Source organism: Dipteris shenzhenensis, chromosome 32, assembly GCF_047967505.1.
Source record: "Dipteris shenzhenensis isolate YYH24624 ecotype China chromosome 32, Dip_SZ_1.0, whole genome shotgun sequence".
In the NCBI taxonomy this organism is placed as follows: Eukaryota; Viridiplantae; Streptophyta; class Polypodiopsida; order Gleicheniales; family Dipteridaceae; genus Dipteris; species Dipteris shenzhenensis.
The window spans coordinates 29,226,245-29,244,407 of record NC_141627.1 but is presented as its reverse complement, the minus strand read 5'-3'; the positions used below and the strand labels follow the sequence as shown (position 1 = coordinate 29,244,407).

The 18,163-nt window shown below is 39.9% G+C and overlaps 1 long non-coding RNA gene and 1 pseudogene across 1 annotated transcript in view; both read right to left on the bottom strand.

Moving 5' to 3' along the window:
- LOC147880576 (uncharacterized) overlaps positions 1-18,163 on the bottom strand; it is a 135,613-nt gene that overhangs the window by 69,271 nt on the left and 48,179 nt on the right. The gene's annotated exons all lie outside the window — the stretch shown is intronic.
- LOC147880577 (uncharacterized) lies at positions 3,334-4,429 on the bottom strand (annotated as a pseudogene).

Genomic DNA, 18,163 nt, shown 5'->3' with positions numbered 1-18,163 from the left:
AGGCTAATTTTAGATATATATAGGATTGTGAAAGTTGCATTGTGTTAGCCTATTGGCTATGAATGATGGCAGATGCCAACCCATGACAAACTAATGTAGATATATCAAAAGATCTTATAGAAGAATATGCCTTCACCACATGGGGTCAAGAACCTATAGATAGGTAAGGGATTCAGATGGCCTATGGTAGGACTCTATGTTTGGTAGGGATTGGTGGATGAGAGATTGTGTCACTAATACTCCAAAGGTGTCAAAGCAAGGCATGATGTCAAGGAACAATCTCACAGCAAGAGCTCTGCTATGGGGACAGATGGTCAATACAGACAAATGGTTGGGATTGGTGGATGACAGATTGGGTCACTAATACTCTAAAGGTTTTGAAGCAAGGCATGATGTCAAAGAGCAATCTAATTCAAAATTTTCTAAAAAGAATTCAAATATTAGGAAACCTAAAATGTTATTCCTTAATGTTAAAGGAAAACTTGTAAGAAATAATTTTGATTCATTGAGGGGATGATTCAAATAAAATGACCAACTATCAAGAAAGCCACATTGAGGACAAATACAATCACAAAGGGACAATCCAAAAAATTTTGAGAAACACACACACACACACATAGAGAGAGAGAGAGGGAGAGAGAGAGAGAGAGAGAGAGAGAGAGGGGGGGGAGAGAGAGAGAGGGGGGGAGAGAGAGAGAGAGGAAGAGAGAGAGAGAGAGAGAGAGAGAGAGAGAGAGAGGCCACTCACTTAATGCCCCTCACCTTTCCTCCACCTCCCCCTCCCCTCTCAATCTGATTGCTTACTCCCCAAGTCCCCTCCCCCCTCCTCCAGATACTCCCTTAGCCCCTCACCTCTTCTCATCGCCCCTCCTTGTGCAACTACTCCTAACTCATGGCCCCTTCTTGTGGCACCCTATTAATAACTATGGCTAGTAGGGCCTAAACTTACGATGCAGTCACCTTGGTGAGTAGCACCACCATGATCAAATAGGGGTTCACAATGATTAAGGAGGCCATGGGATTGTGCCTCAATAACACCTCCCTCTAGTTTTGCATGAGCATCTTTGAAACAAATTTGCTTTTAGAGTCTTTGCAATGGCCGTTTGTAGTTGCTCCTTGTTCACCAAAATTAAGTAGCCATCAAGACCAAGCAATAACTCAATATACTCGGCATCCTCACATTTAGATGACTATTGGATAGAATATTTATGCAATGTGCTCTAATTGCTTTAACTTCTGAGTTCTAATCCAATTACAACATCATTTAAGCTTTCCCACCTCTATCACTACTCTTGATGTGGAAGGAGTAGAGGGATACATTAGGAAAAAAGGGAGCTTATTTTGGGGCCTTTTACGGTTTGGAAAAATAAGCTCTCAACCAATCAATAGAGGGCCAATGTAACATTGAAAATTCACAAAAATAAGAGAAAATAGAAAAAAGAAACAATACTTTATGTAGGTACAAGCATGCTACATTGATGTGGAGATTGGTTTTTTATTCTCACAAGATCTTTGGACATGAAGATAGAATCTAGTCTGACATTTTATTTGACAAGGGCCTTCCCGCTTCCACCTTCCTTTGAACTTTGAAATGTTGTGCTGCCTTTCCTTTGAAAGGTCTACCATTCTACACCACTGCCTCATTGTGCAGCAGCCTCTTCTTTTCCAAAACTGCTCCCTTGATCCTGTTTGGCGTAGAGTAAGATGTTTCTTGTCAACTATTTGTCTTCCCACTTTCTCTTTCTTAAAACTTCAATTTGTTATGTTGTTTACATTACTTTGCTATTGTTACAAATTCAGAAGGTCTCCATGGTGAATAAAACCCATGGCCATTCTTGTGGAAGACGCTCTGTGGATGATAATGCTATGAAGGCAGAATTATACCACACATCCTTACCCCATCGACCTTCTTCTTCTATTTCTTCGGTAGAGAATTCAAGTACAGTCAAAACGGAAGGAACTTGGGAAAGGTTTAGTGTTTCGAAAGGAGCATGGGTGCTCATGCAACCTAGCAAAAGAAAAAGACCCTAGACAAAAAACATTTTCTTGGCGTCATGGAAGGGAAGAGTACGAGATTTTAAAATCACCAGAGGGAAGATATCGGTGAAATAAGTTTTGATTCAACATGTGTACATGCATAAAGAACTTGTCTTGCGAGACTATCCAAATGATCTTCCGCAACACAGGCCTAATTGTATATTTTTCTATTGTGGTTTTTTTCTTTACGAGATGTATGGATTTTTAAGATGAAGCTTTCTTTCTTTGCTTATTGACATTCTTGTGTTGTTTTATTTCAAATTTATACCCTTCATCATATGAGACATGGCAAAACATCGATTGTATTCTCGGATTTATAGATGTTTTACATGGATCGATAGGAGAACAACAATACCAAGGTCGATGTGCAACAGAGCTAGCTCAATCGGGTATATTTTTTACTAATCATTTTTATCAGTTGCTGGACAATGCTAACACACATGGTGTGTTAAGGAAACAAGACCTTTCAGCATGGAATTCAGTGGATTGGCCTCACCCACATTTTAGTGTTACAGAGGCATATAGGGCCAATCTTTTCAAAGAAGTACAGAAAGCTCTGAGGCCCAATATTGCCACAAGGATAATAAAAATTTCTTTATGCATGCCTCTCATAGTTTTTGTGGACTTGTTTAATACCTTTCTAGTGAAGGTTTCAAAAACAATGTTCACAGTTAAAGCAACAAGTTCAGCATGCATGCCACAATTTTTGGATAAAGGTTGGGATAAGAAGACATGTAGTTCAGTGTTTTGTGAGGTTGCCCAACCTTCTATGCAACTGAAGTACATGATTGCATCACAAAATTTTATTTTTTCTTTTTATTATAAGCGCAGTCGAATGCTAGGCACAAAACTAGTCCCAATGGATCAAGATGAAGATTCCTTTGGTGCAGAAAATAAATTTCTTGATATTGATGTTGTTGAGAATGGTGATGTGCTAGTCAATATCTCATTAAGAGAATGTTGCTCCCTAGCTCAATTGCGCAATGACATTCTGTTTGAGACAGAAGGTTATATTTCAAAGGACTTTTTATTTATCTACAATAATAAAAAGGTACACCATCTGATTTATCCTAGTCTCATTAAGCACTGCTATTAGTTTACTTTACCCTATTGATTCATATTGCTTTTTTGCAGGTGCTCAAAAGAAGAGAGAGTTCAATAAAATGCAAAGACATTGAAATTTTGAAAATCGAGATAACACAGACTCCATAAACAAAGGTATTGTATTCAATAAAGTAAAATTTTGTACAGAAGTGTTTAATTGTACATGTAGAACATATTCTTGACAACCATTTTCTATTTATCTATAGCTTGATCCAGAGGCTGCTCTACATGGTCCAAGCTCTCTGTATCATCATTTTTTGGAGAATCTATTTTCTGCTGCTCCATCCTGTGCTGTACAGTATCTTGGTGCTACTCCATTGTCTCCTCTACTACCCCTGGAGCATCTGTTTGTTGCTGCTCCATCTTCTCCTCAACAACATCAGCAACAGGTCCTTGTTCCTATGGCTTCTCCTCATCAGCACTAGGTCCTTGTTTCTGTGGCACCACATCAGCTTCATTTGTGTCATTAAGGTGTATGACACCTTCTCATACTTTAGAGCTCTCACCCAACTTGACAATAGATGGTACAATAAGTTTGGGGGAGGCATAGCTCAAAAACTTCCAAATTGTATCAACTCTGAAATTATATACATAGTTTGAGCTAAAGCTATCTTCTTTCATCTGCAATGGCATATGATGATTTAGAATACTTTGTACCACTATCAATTATCTTGAAGCTAAATGAAAAATTTTTTTTCTTACAAGGTCTGGCTGTTCTTTCTCAAAATAGCTTGAAAGTAGATATTTGGCACTAATCAGCACTCTCCATCCGTAGCTACTTGAATCATCTTGTTGTGGTGTCTGTACAGTTGGAAAGATATGTTAGAAAATGTTAACATCTGAACAAAACAAAATTATTCAATAAGTTCAAAGACATAACATGAAATAGACATCAATAGAGGGAACGACTTTTTACCTCTAGATTTATTGGCTCTATTGAATCCAAAAGAGAGACATTAGGAGGACAGTGATCCAATGCATCTAGAAGCCTTCTAATACAACTGCAACACATATAATTTAGTTAGTATGAAATCAAAATAATGAACAGTGATCCAATGCATTGGACAGTGATCCAATGCATCTAGAAGCCTTCTAATACAACTGCAACACATATAATTTAGTTAGTATGAAATCAAAATAATGAAGATTTAATTTAAAAAAGCACACACACCACTTACAATTTCAGCTCTCTGTGTGTGTTTTTAAGAGAGTTGAATATAAAGCATTGCTTCTGCTAGATGTCAATAGAAACAAAACTCCAGTGGTCACTGCGTAAGGAAAAAAGCATTAAGAAATCAAAGGCTACAAGAGTTCTCAATCTTAAAGAAGAATCCCAAAAGAAGCAGTCACCCACATACCTGTTATGGTATAGAAGTAGCAAAACATCGATAACTTCAAAATTGCAGTGTCTGAACCAGTTGGAAATACGATGGGAGTTTCCTTTGCATCTCTTAACTTGGAAGAAATGGCAAGATCAATAATATGGACTGTATGTTGTACAGAGGGGTGAAGCCAGCTTCTCATCATGCTGCATGGGACCAAAAAATAATTAGCGTAGGGTATAAAGGAGATACAAGGAGGATTGTTTTGCAAACAAATGTAAAATAATAGACACTTACTAGAGCATTGCAAGAATGATAGTATCTGAGCAATACTCATTCTTATGAGCCAATGCTGCCAAGCATGGTTTTGTCAAGTCAAAATCATTCACTGAAGTTTCATCCTCAATATGGACAACTATATTAGGGCCCAGCTCCTGCAACCTTCTTTGTATCTGCAGCTCCCTCTTTCCAGTCTCCACATCTATAATAGATTTTGATTCTTTTATTTGCTGCTTCAGTGACTCCTCATAAGCAGCCTTCCCTCTGGTGTTCTTTGAGTGGGTTACTTCAACAACCTTAACCTCATCTACCTTCGACTTCCTTGTAGGTGGAATTAATAATATGTCTCTCATCTTTATGTCCTGCCATTCCACAGGATGAACAAGCTTGTCATACCTCCATCTCACTCTGGACAAAGTGTTGAAGTCTTTGGCCATCACAGTCACCCTGTGAGCATGGGCTACTACCAGCATTGCATCTTCAAAATATTTTTCCAAGCAATCCGCTGCCATTTCTTGTAAGGAAAGAATGGCAGTCCTGTTCCACCTCAACCCAAGGTGCCAACTATCACATATGTCTTTCACCAGTCTTTGAAAAGGTGCCTTGGGGATTGCAAAGCCTATAGCTTTCTATTGCTTCCTGATCTCCCTTAGCACACCTGCACCATGTTTCAATCTCTTGGCCTTTTGCTGGAGCAGGCTCATTGGCTTACCCTTCCTGCCATGTGCACCTCTTCCCTTTGGAGGCACACTAAATTTCTTGGTACCTGCCCCAGCTGCTGTTGCTGCAAGCCCTGGCCCTTTGTCAGCTTTCCTTGCAATTGACTTGGTTCTTGCCATCACTCTGACAAACTGCATATAAAGCAATGGAAAGAGATTATAGCCATGGAGAACATGGTATAACACAAAAATACAATCACAGGGGTGGATGAAGCAACATTGAAAATTTTGCAATAAAATGCGATACGGACAGTTTGAAATTCCTAACAGCTCAAAATCGCGTTTTCCTACAAATACCTGAAGTGACATGCTGGTGCATTCCTACAGTGATTTCTCTGTCTTTACAACTAAATACAATATGAATTGAGTCTATGCAAGGAGAATACAGCCATGAACAACTATGAAAGTCACAAAACCAGAATGACAGGGGTGGATGAAAAAATACTTCAATATTTGCAACAAAACGCGATTTCGGCTGTTTGAAATTCCTAAGGCCTTCTCCTCGCATTTTCCTGCAAATTCATGAGGCAGCATGCTGGAATATGCCTTCAATCATTTGAAGGTGTTTGCATGTCCATGCAGGATGGATTGAGTCTATGGAAGGCAAGAAGTGTGCACAGACTGAAGGAAGAACCCATAAGTATAGTTTTACCCTCACATGCAATTATCACACTTGAAGATCTGCATTCCTACAATGATTTCTCTATCTTTACAACTAAATAAAATATGGATTGAGTCTATGCATGTCCATGCAGGATGGATTGTTTCTATGGAAGGCAAGAAGATTGCAGAGACTGAGGGAAGAACCCATTAATACTGACGTGAAAGCTATCTGTGGGTGTGCTATGCTGCTGATGAGTACCTTGTGCTAGGGATGAACCTGTGCTATTGTTCAAGATGCTGATGTTGCAGAGTAGAGAGGTAGGGAGGCAAGAGAGCTGAGACTGGAGGGCCGAGACAGGATAGATTAAACAAGAGGGAAAAGATAAGTGCAAAATACAAACAAGGCAGCTACTAAATCCCACACGTGTGGAATAAGGTCATTTTTCACACGTGTGGATGGGACCCAGATCTCTTGGAGTTTGAAACTTGGCACATGTGAAAGGGACACTTTTTGCCTTGGAACTTGTGCCATTCATGATTTCATAATCAATTCCACAACCTTTCTTCCCTCCCCTGCCTCCCAATCTTTCATCCCTGCCAACACCCTCCCATCATCCTTTTCCTTCCCTCTCTGATCCCTTCCTACCCAGCACACTCCATCCAGACTACAACCTACATGAAGACTACTACCACTGCCAGATCTCCAGGTTACCAAGGTTGCAGTTCAAGTTTGGGAAAGAGCAGGAGATTCACCAGTGCAACTCCAACAGCATGGAAAAGGAAAAGAAAGGTCAGAATTCTAGATTCTTTTCAATGTTTCTTGACATATATTTCTTCCATCCATAGAATTCTTAATGTCCAAATATCTTCACTCAGCTCCACCCTTCTTGTTACATATTCAATTTATACTGTCCAAGAATGTGGTAGATCACCCAAGAATTTGATTGGAGATTGATATGAATAGAACCTAGAAGTTTGCAACAAAATGCGAGGAGAGTGCTTTATCCATCTCTAGATAGCCCATATCACATTTTGCTGCAAATTCCTATTGTTGACACATTCCTCATGAAAAGCTTCAATCAGCTCCAGCCTTTCTCTTGGATATCAACTCATACTATCCAAGAATCTATGAGATGATCCTAGCATTTGATTTGACATGGATATCAACAGAACTGGAAAATTTGCAACAAAATGCGAGGAGAGTGCTTGATATTTTCCAAATGGTCCTACATCGCGTTTTCCTGCAAATTCCTGTGTCTCTTTTGGTTCTCACTTCTACCTCATTATTTTGCTATCTTTGGCCCTGTGGAATTCTTCCTTGATGATGAGAAATGTTTTTTCTTTAGAACAGTTGACTCCCAAGCCCCTCCTTTCAAGAGGAAGCTGGACTTTTCTGTTGCTATAATTAGACCACAGCAATCACCAGGTGAGTCATGAGAGCTCATGAAGGGAATTATCTGGTGATATCCTATGCATTCCCTGATTGCATATGTCAGCATATAGAATTCAATGTATATAAATTTTGGAACAAGCAAAAAGAAGAGACTGGAGCAGAATGCTGAGTCTTCCATCTCAAAACAAAAGGAACCAGAAGAGGACAAATCTCTAGATTTGCTCCTATTTGAGTTTCTTCACAAATGCAAGGCTCAGAGGAACTTCCACATATACCACAGTATTTTCAACATGGAGTTCACTATGAGCTCTATACTAGAGCATCACAAAGATTTTCTTTCAGACCATTGGGATACCTTCAAACAACTGACAGAGGCAGGAAGAATTGTGGAAGGTGAAAAGGTTTTTGTGCATATAAATCATATTGTCTCCATTGACAGGCTGAGGTACCATGTGAATAGAAGATTTGACAGCCTGCCTGATCAATATAAATTCAACTGTAACTTGCACACCAGAAAGTGTAGAGTGCTTAAGGAAACCATGGCATTCCTTATGTACATTGTCTTCAGTCGGGACTCTCTGGATGAACAAGGGCAGGAGGCTAAAAAAGAAGACACATCTGAAGCAGAGAAAAAAGAGGATGTTCCTTTGGTAACAGAAATGGTAGAGCAAGAAGAAAATATCAACCTCTAGGATGAGGGGCTGCAAGTGGCTGCTCTTGACCTTATTCAACTGAGGACAAAAACTCTTAGGGCAGCATAGCCAGTTGAAGATTTTGATGTTCAGAGCAGCAACTATGCAGTGCCCATGCTTCCAGGTGTCTTGATTGGTGGAAAAGATTATGTTTTCCTCCATGATATAGAGTGTATGTTCAATTTGAGGGAGGACTATGCCATTTCCCTTATTGCCTAGGCTTCAAGGCTTGACAAGGAGGTTGGCATAGAGGATGACCATTCACTACTGGCTTTGGAAACAATTTTTGATCCTGCAGAGGCCCTTACTATTTGTTTCAAAGAGGCTGAAAAGTTCCAAGAGCTAGGTAAAGCTGCCTTCCAGCTCACACAGGAAGCTATGAATCTCTCAGCACTATACACGGAAAAGCTTAAAGAAGAGGCTGGACTGGAGGGGAGATGAATAAATCTTTGGAAAGATGAACTGCTTGTTGCTGATGAAAATGAGAAGGTACGATCTTGTTACTTCAAATCAAATACTTTGTCTTCTGCTTAAATGTTTTGTAGGTTGTGTATTGTCTCACTCCAATCTTTTGATATGTGGCAGCTACAAATTGAGGATGACACATTCCTCCAGAGAACAAGTGGAAGCAGGCCGGCTGGGTTTGGCAAACTGTCAAGCCTAGCTCATTATATTCATGATCTAGGCAGTGCTAAGATCTTGATTTACCATAGGCAGTTGAGCAACATGGAGAAGCCATTGTTTACTTCTTAAAATGTTTGTCCAGGGTTTTAGGTGGACATGATCTTTCATGGCAAAAGGAAAAGATCATTTTGATAGAGAGGTTTTCTGCCATAGATATATTTGGGGATTATGTGAATAAGCAGGCCTCTAGGACCTCTTACTTTTTGTCTTACACTTCTTATGAATTAGCATGTGGTGTTAAGGAGCCCAAATGTCTAGAGGGCTATGGAAAACACAAGCTCATAAGGTTTTGAGAGCCACCCATGATTGCATCAGGCGACACAATCCAAGAAGAAGAACACATGGAGACAGCTGAAGAATACCCCTCCCAGACAAGCAACAGAGGCAAGCATTGATAAACAGACAGTCGACATCAAGCCAATAAGGAAGAAAAAGGGTCTAATTAAGATCAAAAAGAGAGTTCCAATTGGCAGGCCCTAGGAGAAATAGGATTTAGTCATCAAATATAGCACAAACATTATATTGAAGTTGAACTGATTTTTGTACAAAGTCTTTGATGTCTGGTATGATCTTGTATAAATGAACAATAAGTTGAAGATGAACTGATTTGTACAAAGTCCTTGGGATAGATAGAGTGGTGTCATTAAATATTAAACAAACAATATATTGAAATTGTGAACAAATTGTATTATTACGTTTAGATCACATGTTTCACAAAAGAAATACTGTTGATGGAGTCTCAAATCATATAGGCATAACACCAAGAGTCACTTGTTCTACAAAAAAAATTTTAGATATTGATTGAGTTTGAAAACATGTGGACATAACACCAATAAGTTACAAACTGCTATTCATGTTTACTTGTCCATTTATGGTTTCTAAATATCTTCGATTCCCTCCATTGTCTATGTCTCTCTATTGCCATTGAATTGTCTAGAGTTTGTCTTCGTCTTTGCTTTTGAGCTAGAAGAAAAGAAAGCTTGACTTTGGAGCTAGCAACTTTTCTTTTAGCATGCAGCCTCTGTAGTATGCCTCGGTAAAACCATTGGAATACTTCCTTCATACTATTTGCCTTTTGACTCCTTCCATAGTATTGTGTGTGTCTAAAAAATGCATTACGTGCCATGTAGTGAGACTTCTCCATGCCTTGGGTAGACCAAATTGCTGGGCATCCATACTTTTTGACAAAATAGGGAAGGTGGTTATAGATGATATGCTGTAAGACATAAGAATGCATAGTAAGTAATTAAAAAAAAGAGGATCACACTTAAGTAAAAGAAGACGACAGAACCTTACCATGTAGTGAGTTATATTGCAAGCTGTCCACGTGTCTTTCATTGACTTCCCAAAATGTTTAATTGCCTCTTCAAAGTTCTTGTAATCACTCTTTGTCCATGTTACTTTGTCACAGAACATGAAGAGTTGATCAAGAGACCTCCACACCTTTGCCTTCACATTTCGTGCTTCCCCATCTGCCTCATGATCTTTCACGGCATTATGGACTTGCTTCCACAATCCACAATTAATCTTTGAAACTGTTCTACCTTGCCTTACTTGCTTACTATGTTGGGGTCGAGACAAGAATCTTCTTGCCTTAACACCACCAATAGAGGGCTTGATTGGTACCTCCTTGCCATTGGTAGACTTTTTAAAATCCTTTGTGATTTGAACATCTCCTCCATGCAGACCTATATCGGATAACACTTTTTCCAATGCTTGAAGAGCATCCTTTCTATTTTTTTCAAGACAAAGTTTCTAAGCAAATCCAATATACAAAAATACCAATTTCTCAATAATTCGACATAGACCATGCAATGTGCAGATGTGAACATTACATAGTGGAATGTCCAGAATGGCCTTGAAGTCAGGGTCAACTTTATCTCTATTAGGTGCTCTCCTCCACCATTTGGAATCCATTACTTGAGCTGATTCTTTGCAGTAAAGACAAGGAGACTTTGAGTTTGCCTCCTTTACTAACGTTGTACATGCACTTAAGTGTTTTAAGATCCCCCGCCATGTGCCACTCTACTTGAAAATCACCTTTTCCTTCAACATGGAGATTCTCGCCTTGCACTTGTCTTTTGATTATTCTTGGTATTTCCGTGTGGTGAAACAACCAATCTAGTGTTTCATGGTCTTTTGTCTTCACCTACCAGATTATAGAAAACAAAAGTCTTACTATAACAATGACCAAAATAGAGTACAAAACAAAAAATGATCATACTTGGAATGAGCCTAACCACCATATGTGTTTCTCTGACTGCACACTAAAATACTTTGAACTCGCTTCAGTCAATGATGTATCAAGTGCTCCATTCATCAATGTAATAGTAACCCTTTCCATTTTCTTTTCCTTTACAACCTCACACTCATCCAGTTTGATAACAAATTTCAAAATGCCTTTGCACTCCTCAAATGTTATTCCATAAAACTCGACCATTCTTCTTTGAAGTTGGAAAATCGAACTATATCCCTTCCTGCTAACTCCACTAACATCAAGAGCCTCTTGGATTATAGTGCCATCAACTTGATTATTGGATAAAAAGTCCTCTACAACATTGCGTTTGACTGTTTTGTATTTTTTTCCTCAATCAAACCTTTTGCTACACCACAAGAAAGCAATCCTTTCATTTGTTTAATAGGAAGAAGGTTCGGATCCATATTTTCTTTTGCAGACTCCAATAATTTCCTATAGTAACAACACAATATGCCTATATTATTCAACACCTCCATTCTTGTTTTGTGGTAATGGATGAAATAGATAGTCATTTGAGAGCCTTTGTGAGTATACAAAATAATAAATTTCAATCTAACCTTGCTTCCTGAATTCTTCGCTTGCATCCACTAGTCTCAACCTTCAAATTTGCAATGTTTTTGATCTTCCTACTACGTAGTCTGTCTCCAAGCACGGTTCTGTTCTTTCTTGCTCTTGTCAACTCTTTTTTACTCTTTGAATGCTCCTTAATTTCATTCTACAACTACTGCTCCAATTTTGCACAAATGGCTATCTCCTGCATCTTGGCCCCCTTTTCTTATAAGTACATCATTTTATATGTTTTTGCAAATGCAGACTGCACTGAAATATAACCAAGAAGTCCATTTTGTCCATCGCCAACAAACCTCAATAATGTGGTGGGATTGACAAATGGAGGTGTAGAGTTTTTTACTTGACATTTTGGATATATGCTTCCATCGCACCATAAGTCAATATGTTAAAGCCCTTCTCTTCTCATATTTTCCTGCTGTTGAGCATTCAACACCATATCCTTTCATCTTTTTTGTGCTGGAGCATATTGTTCTTCTAAGTCGATGTGAAGATGGTGTAATTGCTTCTTTTGAGATAGTGACTCACTAGTATCGACCATTTTTGTACTTCTGAGGTTGCGAAGTTTGCTTGTCAATCTCATAGTCATTTTGTAACATGAATCGTGGAAGTGTGGCGGTATCCATGTAAATATTTTGAAAACTTGCAATCACCAAGTTCAATGATGGATTCTCTATGAAAGGCTTGCACACATCGACAAAAGAGATGCAAAATCTTCGATAAACAAAAAAAAATCTAAGGAGATATTTAATGCAAAATCATGTTAGTCAGACAAAAGATTATCTTATTCCTTTCTGAACTGACAATTCTGAGCCACGTTTCTGTATTTTACTATTTTTGAGGTCTTTTAGGAGAGAAATAAATCAAAAAATAGTGAATTTCTTACAGGGCCCCAAAATGAGCTCCCTTTTTCCCTAATGAGACTGGGACAAAGCTACAATGACATACTCAAAGTCAAGTCTACTATGACACAATATATCATCTATCGATCTTACATTCCTTAACCATGCCTCTTTCATTCTTCATCCTTATTTAAGCAACAATATGATGCTTCCATTTCATCCAAGCTATAAAGCAACATTGATTGGAGATATGCTACGAAGCAACACTGATTAGAGCTCAAAGATACTACATGCATTTAGGCCAAAAAGCAACATCACTTGCATTCAAACGTGTAACAAAGGTTGATCAATCAAAGCTGATATTATTGTCATGTAAGCATAGAAATATTTCCCAAACCTTAGATCAAGGGGGCTTTTTCAATACCAACTTGGGCAAGAAAAATGGCTTATGTGGTCATGAGAACAAACAAAGTCGCATTGCCTATAGACCACATTAGATGCTCATCCTCTCAAGTAGCACAATGGTCAAGGTAAGACCCATATAGTGCCCAAGCTCAACATAAATTGATTGGTTTGTAACCAAGCTACCTACAAAAGAAAATTTTATTACTCTTGTTCTAAAGACTTTATGGAAACGCTGATGAAATCCGAGGATGGTGAGATTTAATATACACGTTACCTCTTTGTGGATAAGTGTTTTTTACATTCTACTTTCACCTAGTATGTACATGCACACATACAATATGTTATAGTAGTAGTAAACTACGAATAGAATACAATGAACCATTCAAAAAAAGATTGCCCCCATCAACACTTGCAATCCATCTGCAGCTTACAACAATCCAAAGCAAAAGAGATAGCTTTGAAGACCTATGTGTGGGTTTTTGGGCCCAATATTTCATCAAGCAGTTGTTGCTTGGCATCAAGAAGGAGCCAGTTCAAAAGGGTGCAATGCAGAGATAAGAAGGCGCAAGAATCTAGCCAAAATCGGGTGTCCTCGGATCCCCATTGTAAATTTGCCTCATTGCCCGCTTTCTCCAAACCAACTCCCCACTCCCTTGCCCTCCTCCTCCCCTTCCACCTCCTCTACCTTCCACTTCTTCCCCACCATTGTTTCCACCATTGCCCTCAAATCCTCCACTTCATTCAAACTTGTCTGCACTGGATTGAGTGTACTTGGGGTCTTCTTTCGCACATCGCTTGGAGCTAGCATCGGTGCTGGCGTGTATTGTGCTAGTGGGTGTAGCTCAACGCTAGCTTCAGTCTATAGCTTACCACTCATTTGGGAGCTCTCTTGGTGGAAGAACGATGACAGCGGCCTTGTGGGGGGAGAGCCTGGAGAGAGTGTTCGATGGGTTGATGCACTGTGCAGTTAGAAGGGCCCGTTATGGAAATGCAGAAGAGACTCACTTGAGAGCAGACTAATGTCCTCACCTCCCTAGACACAGCTCAAATGGTGAGGAGTTCCCACCCAGCCCGCTTCTCGTTTGGAAGCTTCAATCTACAAGTCTTGTCGCTCCTGTAATAGCAGTGAATAGCTCCACCTCTGCTTCAAGAGAGGCCTCCCTGTCGCCTCTCTCGGTGGAGAAATCAAACATCCGCAGATGTTTCCATATGTGCATTCCAGACTCCCATGATCAACCCTTTTTCTTTTTTTCTGAATTAGTTGGTGACCATAGCCACTATCGAAGGCCACCCAGTTGCTTGGAACAATCCGGATAGCATTAGGATGATGAAGCCAATGCACATTCCACCAGTATGCCATTCCAAACACGAAAACAGAGAGGCCGCTGCCGACCATGGCCACAATGAGGAACCACCTTTGGCAAACTTGATCACCAAGATGTCTGGCAAAAAAAGTGCCTAGAGCATAGAAAGCTAAGAAGGCAACGTCGATATCTCCAAGGAGACCAGTTCCAGAGTCTCCGTCGAAGGGAGCCCATCCAGAGCGCTAGTGATTTTGTAACATTATGCAAAAGGGGGCGAGCTTTCCCTGAAAAAAAGGACGATTGCTGCAGATTGAGAACTGACCGTCTAGAATAGAGCTTATGGAAGTGAGAAGATAACGAACCGCTGGCTATGTTTGGATTGCACGTCGCGAAGGAGTAGGGGGCTTGTGCAGGAGCAGCCATATGAAAGGTCATGTGAGGAGAAGAGGGAAAAGCCCACGAAGTAGAAGGCAGATGGTGAGGGGAGCAGCCAAATGGAAGGTGGCATGAGGAGGATGAAGAGAGGAACTATGAGAGCATGGAGCCATGGGAGCCAGCATAAAGAGTAAAGAAAGAGATGTTTAATTCGTGAGGGAGGAATTTCTGAGTTCGTAGGGAATAGAATGGATAAGAACTCACCAACGATCTTGTTCTTGTCTAATAACCCTGCTGCTATTGCTCTCGCGGCTACGTTTAAGGCCTATGGTCAAGATACGCTAGAGTGACCATGAGGCATAGGCGGCAAATTCAAATTCAAGCCAGGAGAAGGAGTCTGACAGGGGCGAGAGGATGAAGTTGGGGGGAGGTCAAAGCTGTCAAATCTGGAGCATTCAATACTCAATTTTTGAATTTGAAACTTCCCACTGCCCTCCACTCCAACACATGGCACACTCCATCCCTTCACCCTTGTCCCTCCATCCAACACGTGGCACTTAGAAGCTCTCCTTCAATCAACACGTGGCACCCTCTTGTGACTCCCACCCTCCTTAATAGATAGATAGAATAGAAGATAGAAGATAGAAGATAGAATAGATAGAAGTAGATAGATAGATAGTAAGATAAGATAAGATAAGATAAGATATAAGATATAAGATATAAGATAAGATAAGATAAGAAGTAAGATATAAGATAAGATAAGATAAGAAGATAAAATAAGATAAGATGCCTATCAAAATCTTGAGTATGAGATGAATTTAACAATATGCCATGAGTAATAATTAATCAAATCAGCATGGTTATGTTTTACACCAAAAGAGCTTCAAATATGTCTTTACACCTTGAAATTTAGGTAACTCATGAAAAAGTTACATTAATTTGAAAGGAGATGGGTTTTTACATTTTAGTGTATTTTTATTTTATCCCCCCTCATCTAAAAGAACCCCCCCTTGGGCGTTACATATTATTAAAAATATGTACAAATCTTAAAATCTTGCATATTTTTCAAGGTATATAACCTATATTTTATGAAAGGGGGGACATGAGATTTTCATATTTTTCCCTTGCATATTGGAAAACATGGTATGCATATTGTATATGGACCTTGTCCCCCCATACCCTGGATTTTAGATGAGAGTAGTAACATAATACATACGAGTACTGAACCCGTGCTTTGCATGGGCATAGATACATGACCCCATCCTCAACCAATCTGAAGGCAGACTTCCCTCAGCTAGCCAACATAAGCATTTGCTTTAGGGAGTTACAGCTCCCATCGTTCGATTAGTTTCTTATGTGAATGATCTTATAACTGGCTAAAGTATGGCTTAAGAATAATGCAAGTGGTTGCAAGAGATCCACTTTGGACTATTATTTCAACATCACGTGGAGCACATCAAGCACTTTGTTCAAAAGCATTCATATGATCGCTCCATTTAGCTCCATCTATAAATGTGACTCTATTCTTCTATAGACTATAATATTAGTTCAATAGAAAAGTTTCCAGTATTCCACCAATGGTGGTTTTTGAATTAAATGCCACAAGGTAGGCCTCCTTCTCCTCTAAATACTGAACGATTTCTTGCTGGGTTCTTTCATCAATGCTAGATTTAGGAATCCAATTCACTTCCTTTGTTTGGATCCAGTGGAGCTCTCATTTGTCTACTTTGCTGGGATCAAGAAAACGGATCAACCAAAAAGTAATTGAGAAATGACCAAGCCCAAAACAAATGCATGTTTTAAACACTCGAAGCTCCTTTTGGCACATGCGTTGAGTGGTTCTTAAATTGCTAATCAATTCACCTTTTGTACTTGGATTGGCTTTTGAAATTTTGACTAAGTCTTAACCCATGGCTCTAAGACTTCTATCTCCCCCTTTCATTCCATTGACCTTCCATCTCCTCCTCCTCCCAAAGCTGACCTTCCATCTCCTCCATTCCATTGACCTTCTATCTCCTCTTTCCTCCCAAAGTTGCCTCTTGTCCTTCCAGCTCCTCCCCACTCAAAACTTGCCTCTTGTCTTTCCACCTCCTTCCCTCTCCAAGCCTCCATCCAAGAGCCATGTGGCAAGCTCTTCTCCTCCAAGCTACCACATGTCCTCATTTTCTTTTCCTAGTGTCTGTGATTAATAGGTTAAAGATTGAGTTGGTGCCTCAAGTACCCATCGCCTCTAATAGCTTTCTTCTTTCCACTCATCACCTCCAATAGCTTTCTTCTTTCTTACCTTTCACCCCCACATTCAGTGCAAAGCTCCACTCTATATTTCTCTATGTCTATGCTAGCCTTTGTGTCTATGCGAGCTTTCCTTCTTCTTCGTCCCCAAATGCCACTTCCCCTTGCCCTCCCCTTCCTCCTTCCCTCCCTAGCTATGGCATCCCTCTAGCTCCCTCTCCCCTAAACCCGCCGCCTTGCCCTCCCTCTCCCCCTCTGAGCCCTCTGCACTGCCCCCACCTTGCCTTCAATTTGGGCCTTTTTCTCTCATTTGTTGCCTCCTTCCTCCCAATTTCCTCCCTCCTCTTCCATAGGCATCTTCCTACCTCCAATTTCAGCCTTGGCATGGCTTGGATAGTGATGAAAATCATAGTTGGGATTGATATCGCATCTCTGCAGTCACCTTTGTAGCTTCTGCCTTTGTCATTAGCCGCCAGGTTTGGAATTGCAAGAATTAGAACCAGACACTGACCATCCTCCATGAGTTTCAAATGGAGTGTGGCATGTCCCTACATCAATTGAGGTATGTTGATGTGATGATGGTGGAAATGCATATGGGCTTAGCATCGGAGGGTGGCAACAAGCTAAAAATGTTGCTGTAGTATTACCTACGATGATTCTTTTAATCCTTTTCTTACTGGATTAGACCTAGATAGAGAACATTTTCGTGCAGTCTCATCTTTCGAAGAAAAGAATGAAATTCGACAGAGCCCAAGAAATGTATCGGTGAAAATTAACGATCGCTATGTCATGAGGAGGAGCAGCAGTAGTAATAGACGTAGCAACAACTCCTACTTTTTGCTAAGACCGATAGCCCCTAGCTTCGTTGCATCGCAGACCCATAACATCTGCATTCGTAGAACACTCGAATGTCGCCTACTTGTCGGAGCCATCAAAATTGCAATAGTTTGGCAATTTGCCTTCTCAAGCTTGGGTCATTGTTTGCTTGGGTGTAGCCATTTTTGGTGAGGTTCAGGGACTTTTCTATATATGGGTATCTTGCATGACCCATAACTTATGCATTGCTCAAAGGAATTCGGCAAACTTTGTCTTCAAGTTGTAGTACACATTCCAAACTTGAACATGAGACAAAAAATTATGAAATAAGGATTTGAAACGGTACCGTTAAAGCATTACAAGTGCTATTTTCCATGTGGAGCATGCATTCTGAAAACTATAGGTTATAGTAATTTATTCAAAAACATTAAAATTTTGTTCTATACATACATGCAGCCAAGTAATCACTCTAAACCACACTACGTGAGGCTTTCCTCAACCCAAGGACACACCGAAATGAGATCATTATGCA